This window comes from Podarcis erhardii (assembly GCF_964252035.2).
Source record: "Podarcis erhardii genome assembly, chromosome: 15".
NCBI lineage: Eukaryota > Metazoa > Chordata > Lepidosauria > Squamata > Lacertidae > Podarcis > Podarcis erhardii.
In genome coordinates, this window is record NC_138505.1 from 7,296,054 (window position 1) to 7,315,697 (window position 19,644).

Genomic DNA, 19,644 nt, shown 5'->3' on the forward strand with positions numbered 1-19,644 from the left:
ATGTCTGTATTCTCAAGAAGTAGCCATGGTTTCAGCCAGCAAAAAGCTGCTGCTTCATAATAAAGTTTTAAGTCCGGCAGGGCAAAGCCCCCTCTATCCTTTGCATCAGTCAAAATCTTAAATTTAATTCTGGGTTTCTTGCCCTGCCAGACAAATTTAGATATATCTTTCTGCCACTTCTTGAAACAGTCCATCTTATCTAAAATTTGCAATGTCTGGAACAAAAACAACAATCTCGGCAATACATTCATCTTAATTACAGCAATTCGGCCTAACAAGGAAAGTCTCAATCTTGACCATATATCGAAATCTTTCTTCACTTCAGCCCAGCATTTCTCATAATTATCTTTAAATAGATTCACATTCTTAGATGTTAAGTTCACCCCCAGATATTTTACCTTTTTAGTAATTTCCAAACCCGTTTCCCTTTGAAAACTATCTTTTTCCCCCACCGTAAGATTTTTTTCCAACACCTTTGTCTTGTGTTTATTCAATTTAAAACCTGCTACCTGACCAAATATTTCAATAAGTTCCAAAACTCTTTTTGTACTAGTTTCTGGCTGTTGTAGTGTCAAAACTAGGTCATCTGCAAATGCTCTTAGCTTATAATGTTTAGTTCCGACCTGTATACCTTTAACCAGCTGGTCTCTTCTAATCATGTTAAGGAAAACCTCCAGTACCGATATAAACAATAGAGGGGAAATTGGGCATCCCTGTCGTGTCCCTTTCTCTATTGGAATTTCATCCATAACCATACCATTTACAATAAGTTTGGCCTTATTGTATTATTTGGGGCAGTATTTCAATAGGAGTAGGAAAATCAGAGTAGCCCTTGACATTGTTTTAGGGAAAAAAGCACTGGTGACATCCAGTGTTTTCAGATTTTAAAATGCCCAGTTTTTTAATCAAAATCTCAATGTCTCTGGGGTTTCATTTCCAAAAGCAATAAGTATCGTATTTTTCGCCCTATAGGACGCACCGTCCCATAAGGCGCACCTAGTTTTTTGGGGGGAAATAAAGGGGAAAAAATATTTTTCCCCCAGGCACGGGGCTGGGGCGGGGGAAGCCCGAGCTTCCCCCGACCCCAGCCCCCAGAACAGGTATCTCTCCGCAAGCCGTGGGAGCCCGGCGCACCCACCCCTCTCGCTCTCCAAGCTTCAGCAAAAGCCTGCATTCGCCCCATAGGACGCATACACATTTCCCCTTCATTTTTGGAGGGGAAAAAGTGCGTCCTATGGGGCGAAAAATACGGTATTTTCATCTGCGATGTTCCTTGTACTTTGCTTCATATATGCCTCTCGTGATATCTGCTAATGTTTAGCCTGTTATATGTTTTCTAAGAGATCATAATTACACACACACAGTAACAGCTACAAAGAAGATGGTAGACTTGTCCCTTCCCCTATGTTGTCAATATTTTTGTTAATGTAGGCAGTTGGGGGTTTTTTATCTTGAAAGTCTGCGAAAAAAGAAAAAGAAGGAGGCTTCTCTGATCATCTCCGTTTCTTCCAGCTCCCTCAAGAGTTAGTGGTAGTCCCCATCTCTCCCCAACAACAACAAGAAGAGACACTGAATACATATGCACATTGCGCAGACATGGAATTGGATAGCACTGAGCTGGCAGATACCAGGCGTTCCTCTGCAATGTTGCCACGATTCAGCAATGATTTTGGCCCTGAAACAGTCATGAGAAAAACAATAATGCTACAAACTAATTAAAAAGAACACAGAGCCTCCCACAATGAGGTAGAATGTAACACGTATATGTAACTTGGTTCGGAATCAAAGGGAGCTTCTTGGAACAGATTCCATGGCAGTTCTGCAGGCTTCAGATTGCAGGCACGCTAATGAATGGATTACATTCAAAACAGGATGGATGCAACTCTCATATTCTTTTTTGCACTGTGACCCAAAATGCTGAATAAAGAGACACATTCAGAAATGCAGTAATAAACTCAAATCCACCATATTCTCTGATCTTGGGAACTGTTAATACAAAGTTACGCGTGCACACACACACAAGCACATATATAGAAAGACATCAGTGATTTATGTAAATGGAAAATATAAAGAAGACAAAACATTAACATGCACATGAAAGCTCATACCAAGAACTAACTTAGTTGGTCTTTAAGGTGCTATTGGAAGGAATTTTTTTATTTTGTTTTGACTATGGCAGACCAACACGGCTACCTATCTGTAAATATCAGAGTGACAGACATCAGTATTAGTACAATAAAATAAAATAGATGGAAATAGCCTTCCTAATTGAATCAGGCGTATGTCATGAGTCAGTGACTCATTCTGGGAAATACTTTAGTACTAGTGAAATATTCAAAATGGTAGAGCCTCTCAGACTTCAATGGGCAAAATGTTCCTCAGGGCTAGAAGATTTACACAAACACTGCACCTTGAGGGGTGGAAATTCTGTACATACATTTGACTTCTGCTTTAATGGATGAGATTGAAGTTGGATCCAGATACAATGGAGGTCCTCATGATCTAGAAGTTTGTTCTGAAACCCACTTAAGACAGGGGAAATGACTTTGGGGGGGTGAGTGAATTCCTATGCCCCACAAATAACTCAGAGATGCATTTTAATTAAAAGAACACATTCTACTCATTTAAAACTCATGTAAAAACACACTGATTCACAAACCGTACATGGGCCAGATTTAGAAGGCAATTGGGCCAGATCTGAGCCCCGAGCCTTAGTTTGCCTACCCATGCCATTATTCATTCTCACAGGGGGTCACTCAACAGTGAGCAATAAGCGGATTCATTAACATCCTTTTCTCTGGCCTCCACATTCATATAAGATAATAATAGTGGTCTATTTCTTCCCTGAATTCCCTGTTTTTAGGATTTCTGGAGACATCTGGTTGGCTACTGGGCTAGATGCGCCTTTGAGAATGATCAGAAGAACAACAGACCAGTGTGATTTGTACTTTGAAATTTCAGGTTAAGAACGGACCTCCAGAACGAATTAAGTTCTTAACCCGAGGTACCACTGTATTGTGATGCAGATAATTATATTGAAATACAGTGGTACCTTGGGTTACAGATGCTTCAGGTTATAGACTCCGCTAATGCAGAAATAGTACCTCGGGTTAAGAACTTTGCTTCAGGATGAGAACAGAAATCGTGCAGCGGCAGCGCAGCGGCAGCAGGAGGCCCCATTAGCTAAAGTCGTGCTTCAGGTTAAGAACAGTTTCAGGTTAAGAACAGACCTCCGGAACAAATTAAGTTCTTAATCCAAGGTACCACTGTATTTCTAAGGTGAGCAGCTTCAAGAAGGCCAAGAAGGCTGAGTGGTAAATAGCTCGTTGAGGAATCATTTAGTTCTGTTCGTTCACAGCTTCATGTTCTCGAGTCAGTCTGAAAGATCCAATTGTCATTTGCAGTTCCACTTCAATCCCTGTATGCTTGTGGTATACAAAGGATTAACAGGTTAAATCAGCTATGATAAACTGGGCAAAGGATTTAGGATGTAACATACAAGTGGCAGATTGAAAGAGGCTATGGAGAACAGATTTGAAATTCACAGCATGTTGTACGCTGAAAGAAAATTATAGGAAAATGATGTACTGGTGGTATCTGACTCCTACTAAGCTATCCAAAATGTATAGAACAAGCTCCAATATTTATTGGAGGTGCAAAGAAAATGAGGGTACCTTTTATCATATGTGGTGGTCATGCAATATAAAGTCTTTTGGGGAATTTATATACAATGAATTGAAAAAAATGTTTAAAATAACATTTGTCAAAAAGCTAGAAGCATTTCTATTAGGAATTACAGGTTCCAATATCCCAAAAGACCAGAAAAGACTTTATGTGTGCGACAATGGCTGCAAGGATGCTACTAGCCCAAAGATGGAAAGAACCAACAGTTCTTACCAAGGAAGAATGGCAAGCCAAACTGCTGGACTAGGCTGAAATGGCAAAACTGTCTGGGAGACTCAGGATTCCAGAAGGTAACGACTTTAAAAAAGGATGGGGAAAATGTAGAACTTACTTAGGAGACCATTGTAAACAAACAGAAACGTTAGCAGGACTCTAAAAATAACTTGTAAAGAAACGAAAAATATGGATAATTCAGAGAGATGGAAACTGTGGAGAACATAGTATATGTAGCTTTAGAAAGGCGATGAGGGGAAGTCACAAGAGCCAGAGAATCTCATATATGGATATGGTAAAAGTTTCCCCCTTCTTTTTATTATTTTGAATCTGTTATTGTAAAAACCAATCAAAAATATTTTTTAAAAATCCCTGTATACTTGTGATCTTTGGCTCTGTGGGAGTCCCATCAACCACCATCTCAAGAGGACTCCTTTCATTTGCTGCTGTGTCATTTGGGAAGACTCCCTGTTCCTGTTAATTGCGGTGTGGCATGATTTCTGCCTCCCCTTGATTAATACTTTGGAGGTGTAATAAAATAACACTAATAAGGTGGTGCTGGCTACGGTTGTAGTGGAGCGGCAATTGCCAAATGGAACAGTTGCCTTTTGCCTTTGCTGTACTGTTTGTACTTTCTACGTGTCGCCTGCCTCTCGGAGTATTGCAAAGATAATCTTTCACACATTTCACTCCAGGGCACATGCTATAGTTCCTCATTATTATTCATTACAGTTACAAGAGCCAGGCAAAGAATTGCGAATGTTTCCTTTGATCCTTTTGGCACCTACCCAACTAGTCGATTCATTAAGCATTAAAGGATGGGTATTACTGAAACCTCAATCCAGCAGTCTTGTTGACTGTAATTAAAAAAGGAGCACCATTTGGTCGAAGGCAGCAACGCTTCTGAATATCAGTTTCTGGAAACTGCAGGAGGGGAGAGCCTTGTTGTGCTTGCGAATTTTGTGCAGGCATCTGGTTGTGAGAACAGGATACTGGACTAAGGTTACCAGATTTCTTTCAGTGAATCCGGGGACACTTTAAATAAATAAATACTACACGTTCGGGATGTTGATGCTGCAGCAATGGTGGTGGCAGAGAGGCGGCCGCTGCCCTGACCTCAACCTCCACGTTTCCCCTTTCTCCGAGGCTTCTATCTCCTTTCTCCATGAGCCTGGGCAGCCCGAGTTGTTGGTTCTTTGGTGGTGGTGGGGAAGCGGTGCTCGGTAGGTCAGGCATGGAAGGCGGAGAAGGAGGGCCAAGAGTGGCGGTGATGGTGAGGCTCGGGCAGCGCGATGCCACCCTTCCCATCGGAGCAGACCCAATCCCATTCCTACTTGTGTGCAAGCAGGAGGGGGCGGGGATCCCTCAGATGAGAAGGGAGGCTTCACACTGCCTTTCAGAGCTTGCGTGCAAGCAGGAGGGGGCAAGGATCTCTTAATTAGGCAATGGGAAGCCTCCCTTCCCAGCTGAGGGATCCCCTTAGTCACTGGGTCAGGGAAGGTGGAGGAAGCCCGGAAGCTGCATCTTAGAGCCCCTGCACCACCATCATATGGGGACTTCTGAGCAGTTCCTGAAGCCAGCCAGCTGTCCTGGGGACATTAGATGAAATCCGGGGACATTCCGGGGATGGAATTTGTCCAGGGACTTATTCACAAATCCAGGGACTGTCCCCAGGAAATGGGGATGTTTGGTAACCCTAGACTAAATGGGCCAGCACAACCCAAGGCTTCAAGAAATCACTTTATCCTAATCTTCTAAAATATATCCTTTCCACAGACTTAATTGAACCACTGGGGGCTCTGTGTTCCATCTTTGTTGCATTGACTTACATCAAAAATTTAAACCGGATAGCATAAAAAATAATTTGATTTAGAGTTTTCCTGGCTACCTTTCTAGTTGTCTCTGTGTGAGATATCCCAGACTCTACGAAACCAATAATCAGTCAATGGAGTTAAGCAAATTTCCATTGACTGGCTATTGACATTGTTCTTGCCGCTAATAATAAAAAGACCAGAGACTTATTCTGGGATTTGTATTGCTTTCTATTGAAAGCAAGGTCAAGGCTGGATCTGGTGTTAATGGTTGATCCGTGTTTTGAAAGATAATGGTAAAAACCTTTATTCAAAAATTATATAAAACCTCACATTCCCATTATATGTGCATATAAGTTCCTATAGTCTTATACTCCTACCAGCAAAGTGGAGAAATATTTGTATTGATTTTGGAAAGGCATACTGGAAGCAAATACCACCTAAGTATGATTTTTAAAGTGGATTTTGAGAAGATACAGTTTTTAAAGAATCATTTACCAAAATCTGATCCCATTTATCCAACTTACATTCTTCAATTTGATATTTAAGGTCACTCTCCCAGGCTATCCTAAGACTTGGTGGAGAGCCAATTGCCTGGCTTATTAGTAATTTGTAAATACTGGATATCAAGCCTTTAGAAATCAGAGATATAGGAACAATTAAGGATTCAAGAGTAGTTAGAGAATGCCAATAAGCCCCCTTATGGGCTAAAGATTTAGTAAATGCAGTTATTTGAAGTGTCTCCCAAGAGTAGTGCATGCTCTGGTTATCTTCCGCTTGGACTACTGCAATGCGCTCTACATGGGGCTAGCTTTGAAGGTGACCTGGAAACTGCAATTAATCCAGAATGCAGCAGCTAGACTGGTGAGTGGGAGCAGCCACCGAGAACACATAACACCGGTCCTAATAGACCTACATTGGCTCCCAGTATGTTTCCAATAACAATTCAAAGTGTAGGTGCTGACCTTTAAAGCCCTAAATGGCCTCTGTCCAGTATACCTGAAGGAGCATCTCCACCCTCATTGTTAAGTCTGGACACTTAGGTCCAGCTCTGGTGGTTCCCTCCCTGCAAGAAGCAAAATTACAGGGAACCAGGCAGAGGGCCTTTTTGGTGGTGGTGCCCGCCCTGTGGAATGCCCTCCCATCAGATGCCAAGGAAATAAACAACTATCAGTCTTTTAGAAGACATCTGAAGGCACCCACGATTTCCGGTGTCTGTGTCTGCACAGACACAATTTCTGGCATTTACACAGATGCCATTTCCGGCACCGCAGAAGCAAGTACCCGCGCCGCGCCGCACCGAACTGCACTGCTTTAGCGTAGTGCGCAGGGACTCGCCGAGTGGCCGTTTTGGTTTGGGGGACTCGCTGAGTGGCCGTTTTGGTTTGGGGGCAGCTCGTGGGCCGGCTAAACGACCCCTGTGGGTCACTTGTGGCCCATAGGCCTTAGGTTGCTGACCCCTGCGAACACCACCACAAATGAATTAGCAGGAACTGAGAGAACTTCTAAAATGCTGCGTCCATCTCAAGCCTAGCATAACTGCACATGACTAAAACATCCTTCCTCCTCCAAGAGCTACTGGCAGTGGTGTCAATGCCGTTCAGGAGGCCCCGAGAAAGTACAAACAGTACAGTAAAGTGCAGCAGGTCGCTTCCCATTTTGGCAGCCGCCAGACATTTCTCTATGTAAGGATTGTAGCCATCATTGGCTCATTATTTTTAAATTAAGCCTCCAAAGCACTCATCTGGGGGTGGGGTGTGTGTGAAAATTATTTCACACAGCAATAACAAGAACAAAGTCTTTCCGAATGAGGCGGCATAACATCAGATAAAAGGAATGACTTTGGCATGTGGTTGAGGGAACTCCCACACGGTTAATGGTCAAAAACAGGGTTGTAAATATCCAGGGACTGCATATAACAATTAGATCTTTAGGGCTGCCTCAGGACTCTGACCTTGTGAATGGAAGACTATAAAAGGATGTCATACACAGCTCTGTTCCAACAGCGTCTGTCGGCAGCCTTTGTCTCCATCTTCGCATAGTCAGCTTCTTCGGCTGCTGGTGGTATGAACCCTTTTTAACTGAATCTCTTGGGGGAAGAATGTCTCTCTTTGGAATGTGTTGTCATGCTTTTGCTTTCAAATGTTAATAGTTTGGACTTGTTTTAAGTTGGGATTGTTGGGCTGCTTGAGACTGTTAGCATCTTGAGTTTCTGTGGGTAATTAGCTGAAATAGACATTTTCACGAGGGACGCAGGTGGCACTGTGGTCTAAACCACAGAGCCTAGGGCTTGCTGATCAGAAAGTTGGGGGTTCGAATCCCCGTGACGGGGTGAGCTCCCGTTGCTCAGTCCCTGCTCCTGCCAACCTTGCAGTTTGAAAGCATGTCAAAGTGCAAGTACAGTGGTACCTCGGGTTAAGAACTTAATTCGTTCTGGAGGTCCGTTCTTAACCTGAAACTGTTCTTAACCTGAGGTACCACTTTAGCTAATGGGGTCTCCTGCTGCCTCTGCTGCGCAATTTCTCTTCACATCCTGAAGCAAACTTCTTAACCCTGAAGCGTCTGTAACCTGAAGCATCTGTAACCCAAGGTACCATTGTAGATAAATAGGTACCACTCCGGCAGGAAGGTAAACGGTGTTTCTGTGCGCTGCTCTGCTTCATCAGAAGTGGCTTAGTCATGCTGGCCACATGACCCGGAAGCTGTATGCCAGCTCCCTCGGCCAATAAAGCAAGATGAGTGCCGCAACTCCAGAGTCGTTTGTGACTGGACCTAATGGTCAGGGGTCCCTTTACCCTTTACCTTAGGCATTTTCACAGTCAAGATGGATGTGTGATTCACAGATTTTGTCCAAAACCAAAGAAATTAGATTTTAAAGTTGATTACAGAGGCCTACCCTTTCCCCCCAAAGGTAAATATTTCTTGTTCAAATAATAAGTAGCTCAGTGTTGAACCACAACACCAATGCCAGAACGATTGAGCTGCAGCGATCTGACAGGTGACACACATCACCACGAATGCCCCTTTTTACTGTGATTGCATGCCTTTATTTTATTGCAAGCAAAAGTAAAAATGGGTGGTGAGGAAGGTGCCTGTCACCTGAGGCAAAAAAATATTTAAAAAATGGCCCCAGGAAACCTATCAGGTCAACCCATGTACCTTCATATTCTCACACTTTGTGTTGGCTTTCCTAGATCTATGTCTCAGATAGAATTTGGAATGAGACTCTTCAAACATCCCTGCTAGTCTCACTGCAAAGGTCTCTCACTCACCCCTTGCCCACCTGCATGGTTGTGCCCCCTCAAAATTATGCACCTAGGGTTACTGCCTTGTTGTTTCCCCCTCTGTCCAGCTCATGAAAGGTAGTTCACACATCCTTTGTGAAATATACTCAGAGCCAAGAGTGGATTTCATGCTCTTTATTCAGCTCGTAGTGGTGAGGAGGAATGGAAGTTCCCCCAGAATGTCTGCCTTATATACATCATTTACACAATGGGCCCCATGTAATTGGCTAATTCTGGGATTCTCCTGTTGGCTAATCAGGTTGCGGATTCCCTTCCACCTGGAGCTGGATTGGGTGGCTCCTGTGGACCAATCAGACTGCTGCATTCTGAATTCTATTGTTCTAGGACCAATCAGACTGTTGCCTTTTGGATCCTATTCAACTCAGTACATACTCAGTATCTTGTATCCTTGCCTTGTTGTACTACCTGTGGGTGAGGAACGGAGTCCCCATTCTCCCTGCGGGGGGGTGGGGTGGGAGCAGGTGGGAAGATGATGGATGGAGCCCCAATGAGATCCCCCCTCCCCTTAAATGTTTGCAATGGCCTCTCTTCTCAACGTTGCAGAAGGCAAGTGAAAATGGGGTATCTATACAAAAGTGAGTGGAGGAGACTCTTGAGAGTCCCATGGACTGCAAGAAGATCAAACCTCTCCATTCTGAAGGAAATCAGCCCTGAGTGCTCACTGGAAGGACAGATCCTGAAGCTGAGGCTCCAATACTTTGGCCACCTCATGCGAAGAGAAGACTCCCTGGAAAAGACCCTGATGTTGCGAAAGATGGAGGGCACAAGGAGAAGGGGACGACAGAGGACGAGATGGTTGGACAGTGTTCTCGAAGCTACGAACATGAGTCTGACCAAACTGCGGGAGGCAGTGGAAGACAGAAGTGCCTGGCGTGCTCTGGTCCAGGGGGTCACGAAGAGTTGGACATGACTAAATGACTAAACAACAACATACAAAAGTGAATGTTCTGGCAGCTGTATATTATAATTCCATCTATCCAATTTTAATGCTTTCAAAAGTATTTCCCCACAATGCCTTTAACTGTACAATTAAGATCATAATTTAAAGAGGGCCTTTATAGACACCAGCATTTGCCTGCTTAAATTTTAACATAATGTGTTCTACCCCACATTATTTCAGGTTCATGGCCTCCCTTTCAGGGAAGATCAACGTCCCCGTACACATAGCCTATTTCTCTCCACATGATGTGTATTCTATAAACTTTATGCTCGACTTGCTCAACCCTGGCATAACAATGCGTAAGTCCTCATCGTGCCCTCAGTCCCAACGGCAATGCTAGACAGTGAGGTGTTCAAATAAAGGTTCAGGTCCACTGTAATAAGAAAGGTTCAAAGTCAAACCATAAGGTCAGGTTCCCTCCTCTGCAGAAGAGCCAAGGTTGGGATCCTAGGATCAGCCCCCAAATAACAGGCCAGTGGAGGTCCCAAAGCAGACTTCTCTCAAACACACCTTCTCTCAAACCCAAGGAGTCCCATGATCTGGTCAACCAGTCAACTGGGCTGTGTTCTCGCACCTACCTCTGAAAGTGTTCCCAATGCCTGAGAGCCCACCGTGTTCACCCAGATGGGGTGTGCTGGTCCCATGGGTTACCCAAAAGGCGAGGTCCAAGTCCGGTCAGTGGTCAAAAGTGCAACGTGGAGGCAGTCTGTAGAAGCTGAAGCTGGGTGCAGGGCAGGGAGTCGGGTGAAGTCAGGAACAGGCATGCAAGCAGGGAGGCAGGGCAGGTCAGGAGCTCAGGGAGGAAAGCAGGACAGGTTCAGGCAGGAACTAGCATCCAACAATGTTGCTCCCTCAACTTGGGACTGGGGCTGGCCAGCTTTTATCTGCCTCGAGGCATAGGGCAGCCCCAATCCTCAGGTGACTCGCCTCTCCTGGCCTGGAGGCGAGCACTCCTTCTGCGAGAACTTAGTTCCCTCCGCCTCTCTGCCCTGAGCCTCTGCAGCTCAGGAGAGGCTGGAGGGTTACTGGACCCAGAGGCAACCTCAGCTTCCTCTGACGGGGCTGAGAGTGGAGCATTTGCCAGCAATGGGTCCTCCATCACCTCAGGAGCCAGAGCAGACTCAGCTGGTGCCTGCACCTGAGGATCCAGCACAGGTAAGGACCCTTCGGGCTCATGCCCCAGCCCCAGCTCAGCTGGTTCTGGAGGCGGGGAACCCTGTGCAGGCTGGGATCCCTCAGGTTCAGCATCCAAGTCTGAATCCCAGGCCATCACCTGGGGCCACCTTTGGTTCCGATGATGTGTCGACTTTCCCTGGTTCCCATGAACTGGTGGCTGCCCTTTCAGCATCTTCTGAAGTCCCTTGAGTGCCTCCCGCCCCCAACCTCCCCTTCCCCATCTTCAACTTGTCCCAGTGTATACCAATCATAGCTACATCCCTCGCCGGGATCCCATTCCCCTTCCCTGGTGCCCTGCCAGTTCATGACTCCCAGTATGTTTCTGAGCACAATTCAAAGTGTTGGTGCTGACCTTTAAAGCCCTAAACGGCCTCAGCCCAATATACCTGAAGGAGCATCTCCTCCCCCATCGTTCTGCCTGGACACTGAGGTCCAGCTCTGAGGGCCTTCTGGCGGTTCCCTCACTGCGAGAAGCCAAGTTACAGGGAACCAGGCAGAGGGCCTTCTCGGTAGTGGTGCCGGCCCTGTGGAATGCCCTCCCAGCAGATGTCAAGGCAATAAACTATTTTACTTTTAAAAGACAACTGAAGGCGGCCCTGTTTAGGGAAGTTTTTAATGTCTGACTCTTTATTGTTTTTAATATTTGGTTGGAAGCCATGCAGAGTGGCTGGGGAAACTAAGCCAGATGGGCAGGGTATAAATATTATGATGATGATGATGATGATGATGATGATGATGATGATGACATGTGGTAGTACAGTAGTCCACAACAGCACCCCCATGCAGGTATCTGGAGGGCTCCCTGGTTCCACCCTTCTTGGTCCATTGCCTGAAATGTTGTGCTGACAGCTTTCTTACTGAGATAAGGATGAGCTTGTCCCTTTTTTGAATGGCAACATGATCCCCATAGGAGGGGGGGGGATGGTACGTGAAGTGCACATATTGGAGTAACGGCTGTTGAGTGTATGGGCCCAGGTGTCAGAAATGCAGAGATTCCCCTTCCAGACAAGTCCAATTTGATTGGATCAAGGATCTCTCTCTCAACATCTCAGCCACTCCGCCTTCACCTCACTGCCCAATGTTCCTTTCTGTTTTGATGCTCTCTCTCTTAGATTTGTACCTTTTTGCTTCCTTTCTATCCAGGCGACCCTGAATAATAGAAGCTTGCCACCCATTGATGGATCTCTGGACATTCTTCAGGCCTGAAACAGTTACGATGCTGCCCGTTTCCCAAGAAGCTCTGTTTTTCCCGGTGTACCTTTAACCAGTCATTAATATTTTGCTCATTTACACTGCGGTGTATTCTTTCCCTTTCTGAAGTTGCTTATTGTATGGTTCTTTCATGCCACTGTCCCCCACCCCACCCAATAAATCTAACTTATCAGCTTCACAATTAAAGTGATATGGTTCTACAGAGTTTTCATTTCATATCCTCACTTGCAGCTTTCAGGCTGAGTCACAACAGCAGCAGCAACAACAACAACAGCAAAGTTTGTTCTGGGAATAAGCTTTTGCGTGTCAAGGTCCCCAAGCCACCCCTCAAATAACTCACAACTCACACATAAACTTTTGTTTAAGGTTTTTGGCATAATTTTGGCCACAACTTTATTAAAATACATATCTGTGAGTGGTTGCTTAGGCACTGGTTAAGACTATCTGTGCCCCCCCCCCCCCCGCCTGGGGACAGAACTGACATCCGGATTCCATCAGATGCCAGCAAGGGAAAACAATATTGGGGGAGCAATGGAGCTGAGTCACAGGCCCTCAGCGCTCACCCGCATGACAGGCATAGCAAGGTCAAGCAAACCCTCCAAACTCAGGGCGGGTGGGCGGGTGATCCGGCTCACGCAGCGAAAGAGAAAGCACCAAGCTGCTTGCTTGGAATTTAAACAGTTCAGTCCCTCCCACCAAATTTGCAACAAGTAAATTCCCCCAGCAACACAGCCATCCAATTAAATGCCAGGGTGATATTTTATCACCCTACCTGGCAACAGAGGGGTGACTCAGCGGAACCCACCGCAACACGTGCTCTCATTTAGAGAGAACACGCTTTGTGTGCATGCATACTTCTTCAAATACACTGAAACACAAGTCACCAGACCCTGATATATAGTGGGAGAAAAACCCCATCCTACCCTCCCACTATATATAAGGGTCTGGTGCACACGAAAGCTTATACCCAGAAAGTGTGTCCTCCCTAAAAGAGGGCATGTGTTGCGGTGAGACCTGGAGGCTGACCTTCTTGTTGTGGGTGGGTATTTTGGACAGCCACAACACCCAACTGGTAGGTCCCTCATTGCTGGGTTTAGTCTGGTCAATGGTGTGCTGTCTCAACGGATCGAGGGACCTATATATACCTATGCACGTGACCCAGACCAGAGCTTCCTCTTTTGGCTCGTGCATCGGAACACCCACCCACCTCTCCCTATATTTAGGGCATTTTGTGATTGACCTTGCTATGCCGCCGTGTGTCGTCTGTCATTGGGACAGGGGCACAGCAGAAATTTTCCCCACTTGGCTGATGGCTGTTCCCATTTGGGTTTCACCTGCTGCGTAGCAGCGTCGTCACAACTTGTAAGGTTGCGGATAGGCACTGGTTCAGGTGATAGAGATGGGAGAACGGTCTTGCCATCCCTGTGTGAAGGGTATTCCATTAAAGGAATCCAGGGACTCAACTTGGTTGGGCAATCCCTATGAGGGGGTTGTGCCCGTGCCCGAGTCCAGGAGAGCAGCTGGGGAGTGAACAGAGTCTACTACCTACCTACCCTTGGGTGACCTATGATAGAGCTCTGGTTCAGCGCTACCTGCAAGGGTGCAGGGAGCTAGTCGAACCAGAGCCTATGCAACCACTCACTTTTCTGTAATCATTGAGGTTGTGGACTAAATTCTGCCAAAAACCAAAACTAAAATTTGAGTCAAATGTGTTTTTATTTAGGGGGGAGGTCTCTGGGTCTGAACACACAAAAAACATAGTTGGTCTCTAAGGTGCTACTGGACAATTTTTTATTTATTTAATTGATTTTGACTGCATCAGACCAACACGGCTACCTGCCTGAATCAACAACAACAACAGTTTTATTATTGACATGGTGCCCATCAAGAGACGCCACGAGTCCTGTATAATATGGGATAGTTCTTTATTTCAATGTAAAATGAAATGTCCTGTATTGAGGGCCTTCTCAGTAGTGGCAGCTGCCCTGTGGAACGCCCTCCCATCAGATGTCAAAGAGAAAAACAACTACCGGATTTTTAGAAGACATCTGAAAGCAGTCCTGTTTAGGGAAGCTTTTAATGTTGAATAGGTTATTGTATTTTAATATTCCATTGGAAGCCGCCCAGAGTGTCTGGAGAAACCCAGCCAGATGGGTGGGGTATAAATAATAAAATTATTATTATTATTATTATTGTTGTTGTTATGTAGTGAAGTTTCACCCTGGGCCAGCAGGGGGATACTGTATATAGTTTTCACTCAGGTCTGTAGATAGTTTTCCCTCAGGTCCGCGTCAGTTATTTTAGGCAGGAACTCTGGGCTGTTGTTGTTACAATGTTGACAGCCGGCTGCCTATAAAAGCAGGCCGGCTGAGCTGTTTGCAGTCAGTACTATTCCAGCTTACGAAATAAAGAGCTATTTGGAGAAATTGCTGGTCGTCGGCTATGTCAACCCACAACTTAACACTGGCGACGAGGATGGGATTGATGGACATCAGAGCACAGCCAGATGCGGCCAGCCTCTGAACTGAGCTGAATCACTGAGCGAAATCACTGAGCGAAATCACTGGACAGAACCAATTCAGAGCTGACTGTTCTGGCTAGAGCACTGTGTTCCATCCATCGCCCTTCACGCCGGCATCGGAATCATGGCTTCACTTGTGCCTCTACCGCCGTTTGCGCCAGCCTCTGAATCATGGGACTCCTACCTCGCTCGGTTCGACTGCTACCTCCAAGCCAACGAGCTGACAGCAGTATCAAAGGATCGTAAGCGGGGCCTATTCCTCAGCCTCTGTGGGCCTGAGGTGTTTGAGACGGCCCGAGCATTGGTTGCGCCTGAAGCAGTCCAGGCAACACCATGGGACACGATCCAAGAGAAGCTCCGCAACCACTACGCACCAAAGCCGTCCAAGATTGCTGCCCACCATGCGTTCTACCACCGGAACCAGGCAGAGGGGGAGTCAATCAACAACTACACCACCACCCTGCGACAGGCTGCAATGCACTGTGAGTTCCGAGACTTAGACGATGCCCTGATGGATCGAATCGTCTGCGGGGTCCGGGACATCCATCTGCAACGGCGTCTCCTCGCCAAGCCAGACCTCACGCTGCAGAAAGCCATTGAGGAGGCTGTGGCCTCAGAAGCTGCTGAACGCTCCGCCCAGGAGATCCGCAAGTCCAGCAGCCCACGTCTTGCTAGGGAGCCAGTTCCGGTGCATCATGAAGAGGCCAGCAGTGATGAGGCATCCTCCAGTGAAGGCGATGACGTGCACCAGACAAAGCGGGAGCGCAGGAAGTTCCAACAGAAGTCCAAGGGCCAACCGGAATGTGCCGGCTGCGGAGGCAACCATTCCCGTGCCAAGTGTCGATTCAGAGACGCCATCTGTAGGAAGTGTTCCAGAAGGGGCCACATCGCTAAGGTCTGCCGATCGGCTCCGTCTGACACCCCCCCTTCATCGACTCGCAAGTCCAAGCCTTCACTCCAGTCTGCCAAGGAAAGTTGTTTTGCTCTCACCAACTGCCGCTGTCCGTCTGGCACCACGATTGGCCAAACCGACTCGCCTATGCGACGCAAGCTGAACGTCACGGTGCTCATTGAAGGAGCTCCATGTGACATGGAGATTGACACCGGGTCTGCCCTGTCCATCGTGTCGTGGAGCACCATCAAAAGACTGGTACCCAGAGTGTCCAAAAGGCAACTCGACTCTCACCGCATACACCTGAGAGACTACCAGGGAAACGACATTCCCGTGGTAGGTGTTGGCCGGTTCCGGATTGCCTTCAAGGCTTTTTCGGGCCTGCTCCGGTTGGTGGTGGTCGAAGGTCAGCGGCCAAGCCTCCTAGGGCTAGACTGGTTTGATGCCCTCGGCCTGGAAATCACCGGCATCAACTGCATCTCTAACGCAGAGACTGAGGGTCTGGTCAAAGACTTTGCCGAGGTTTTTGACGGCACCTTGGGGCAATATACAGGTACGCCCATCTCCTTTAGCCTTGATCCACAAGTCGCCCCCATCAAGCTAAAGCCACGCCGGGTTCCCTTTGCTCTCAAGGCTAAGGTGGACGAACAACTGGACAAACTCATCGCCCAAGGAGTTTTGGAGCCGGTTGACCACGCCAAGTGGGAAACCCCCATCGTCACGCCTGTCAAGCCGGACGGGTCGGTGAGAATCTGCGCTGACTACAAGTGCACGATCAACAAGGCACTTCAGCAGCACGCTTATCCGGTTCCTGTTGTCCAACACCTGCTGCATTCCCTGGGTGAGGGTAAGGTCTTCGCTAAGCTGGACCTTGCCCAAGCCTATCAACAACTGCCAGTTGATGATGCCACTGCTGAAGCCCAGACGATCGTCACCCACCGGGGGGCATTCCGTTGCCGCCGGTTGCAGTTCGGGGTGAGTGTGGCTCCTGGCATCTTCCAAAGCCTTATGGAGCGTCTCCTGCAAGGGCTTCCGGGCGTGGTACCATATTTTGATGACATCTTGGTGTCTGCAGACTCACACCAGCAGCTGTTCAAGCGCCTCCGTGCCGTGCTGACCAGGTTCCAAGAGGCCGGGCTCAAGGTAAAGAGGGAGAAGTGCCAGATCGCCGTTCCACAGGTAGAGTTCCTGGGCTATCTTATCGATGCCTCCGGCCTTCACCCGACCACATCCAAGATCCGCGCTATCCAGCAGGCCCCCACCCCAAAGAACAAGACGGAGTTGCAGGCATTCCTGGGGCTGCTGAACTTTTATAACATGTTCCTGCCCCACAAAGCCACAGTGGCTGAGCCTCTTCACCGACTCCTTAGTACAAAGACGCCTTGGGCCTGGGGTCATCGGGAGACGGCAGCCTTCAACGCGGTCAAGGCTCTCCTTTCATCAGACAGTGTACTGGTACAGTACAGTGAATCCAGGCCGCTGGTCCTTGCCTGCGACGCCTCACCTTTTGGCATCGGTGCTGTCCTTAGTCACCGTTTTCCAGATGGAAGAGAAGCACCGCTCGCCTACTTTTCCAGGACACTATCTCTGACGGAACGGAATTACAGCCAGCTCGACAAGGAGGCATTGGCACTTGTGGCTGGAGTGAAGAGGTTCCATGAATACCTCTATGGCAGGACTTTTGACCTCATCACTGACCACAAGCCACTCCTGGGCCTCCTCGCCGGTGATCGTCCAACTCCACCGGTCCTCTCGCCACGCATGCTGCGATGGACTGTTTTCCTGGCTGCCTACCACTACCGGCTCATCCATCGCCCGGGGAAATCAATGGGCCATGCCGACGCCCTCAGCCGTTGCCCTCTTCCAGCATTTGTGGAAGACCCGGCTCCAGCTTCATCGCTCCTTCTGATTGAGGATCTTCCGGCAGCGCCTGTATCGGCTGCCACTGTGGCCGCCGCGTCTGCCCAGGATCGCACCATCAGCCGGGTGCTCAACTGGGTGTGGAGGGGGTGGCCACAAGGGCCTTTTGCATCGGAGTTCCAGCCCTTCGCAACCAGACAACATGAACTCTCAGCTCATCGCGGCTGTCTGCTGTGGGGAGACCGCGTCGTGATTCCCCAGGGACTCCGTCAGCGCGTCCTGGAGGCTCTGCACGTTGGCCACCCGGGAATTGTCAAAATGAAGGCGTTGGCTCGGTGTTACGTCTGGTGGCCTAATATGGACGATGCCATCACTGCCTGGGTGTCCGCCTGTCAAGCGTGCCAAGAGTCGAGGCCTGCACCACCGGCAGCTAAGGGACACACCTGGGAGACGCCAAAGACACCCTGGTCGAGGGTGCACATTGATCTGGCTGGCCCCTTTCACGGCCGGACCTTTATGGTAGTGGTGGATGCCTATTCCAAATGGCTGGAGGTCGCCCTGATGCCCTCCACCACTACCGAAGCTGTCATCCGGGTGCTGCGAGGCCTGTTTGCAACGCATGGGTGTCCTGATGTCCTTGTCTCTGACAACGGACCACAGTTCACGTCAGGCACGTTTGAGCGGTATCTTTTGGGACTGGGCATCCACCATGCCCTAACGGCACCCTTTCATCCATCCAGCAACGGGCAAGCGGAAAGAATGGTGCGCTCGGCAAAAGAGGCACTGGCGCGCCTGGACCGGGGAGACTGGCATGAGCGGGTCGCCGAATACTTGTTCGTGCAACACATCACCCCTCATGCGGCCACAGGGAGGAGTCCTGCTGAACTGCTTATGGGCCGCCGCCTCAGGTCACCGCTCGACCGGCTACACCCGGACTTTGCCGTGGCTGAACCCCCAGGCTGTGCCAACCCGCCACGGTCATTTGTCCCAGGAAACCAGGTTTTTGCCCGGAACTATGTGGGGGACATTCCTTGGGTGCCAGCCACAGTAGTGGGAGTCACTGGACCTCGCTCGTACCAGGTGGCACTCGAAGACGGACGCTTGTGGCGACGGCACATAGACCAGCTTAGGCGCAGGGTTGGGGACTTGGACACTACCGAGGTGCCCCCAACTGCGCTTGCGGCTCCAGAAGAGACACGTACAGATGGCGAGGCCCCACCTACACCTCCCTCGCAAACTGCCAGCGTGGAGCCGAACCAAGCCGCTTCAGAGGGTCTGCCAGACTTACCACAGACTCAGACCACTCCACTTGCGGAGGCTCCACCCACAGCAGCGGATCCAGGGGATTTGGTTCCAACGCCACCTAGGGTCGCACCACAGCCTCAACAAGAACTGTGTGGCCCTCCGGACTTGGCTACCAGTCCCCGGCGGTCTGGCAGAGTTTCCAAGCGCCCAACTTATTTAAAGGACTATGTTGTTGGACAGGTATCACTGTTGGTCTAAGTATGGGAAATGTAACCGATATGCTTTTGTGCCTAATTGAACCATTACGCGTAGTGCTGTATATAAGGAAACCATTACGATTGTAACTAATGCCTTATCTCGGTGGGGAGGGGTGTTATGTAGTGAAGTTTCACCCTGGGCCAGCAGGGGGATACTGTATATAGTTTTCACTCAGGTCTGTAGATAGTTTTCCCTCAGGTCCGCGTCAGTTATTTTAGGCGGGAACTCTGGGCTGTTGTTGTTACAATGTTGACAGCCTATAAAAGCAGGCCGGCTGAGCTGTTTGCAGTCAGTACTATTCCAGCTTACGAAATAAAGAGCTATTTGGAGAAATTGCTGGTCGTCGGCTATGTCAACCCACAACTTAACAATTGTTATTATTATTATTATTAGCATCCAGGCTTGGGGTTGGAAAAAGTTGGGTGGAATGCTAGTACTACTGTCACCTCTATCTTAGTTCTGTTAAACCCAGTGCTTTTTTTCTTTTAAAAAAATATGTTTAGGGGTACTCTTATTTTCCTACCCAT

General features: G+C 48.1%; 1 long non-coding RNA gene across 1 annotated transcript; it reads left to right on the top strand.

Annotated features, from left to right (window-relative positions):
- The first annotated feature begins 7,544 nt into the window (after positions 1–7,544).
- LOC309330150 lies at positions 7,545–12,531 on the top strand. The gene is made up of 3 exons (XR_014151315.1): positions 7,545–7,772; positions 10,134–10,252; positions 12,273–12,531. It is a non-coding gene; the product is annotated as an uncharacterized lncRNA (long non-coding RNA).
- Positions 12,532–19,644: the final 7,113 nt, after the last annotated feature.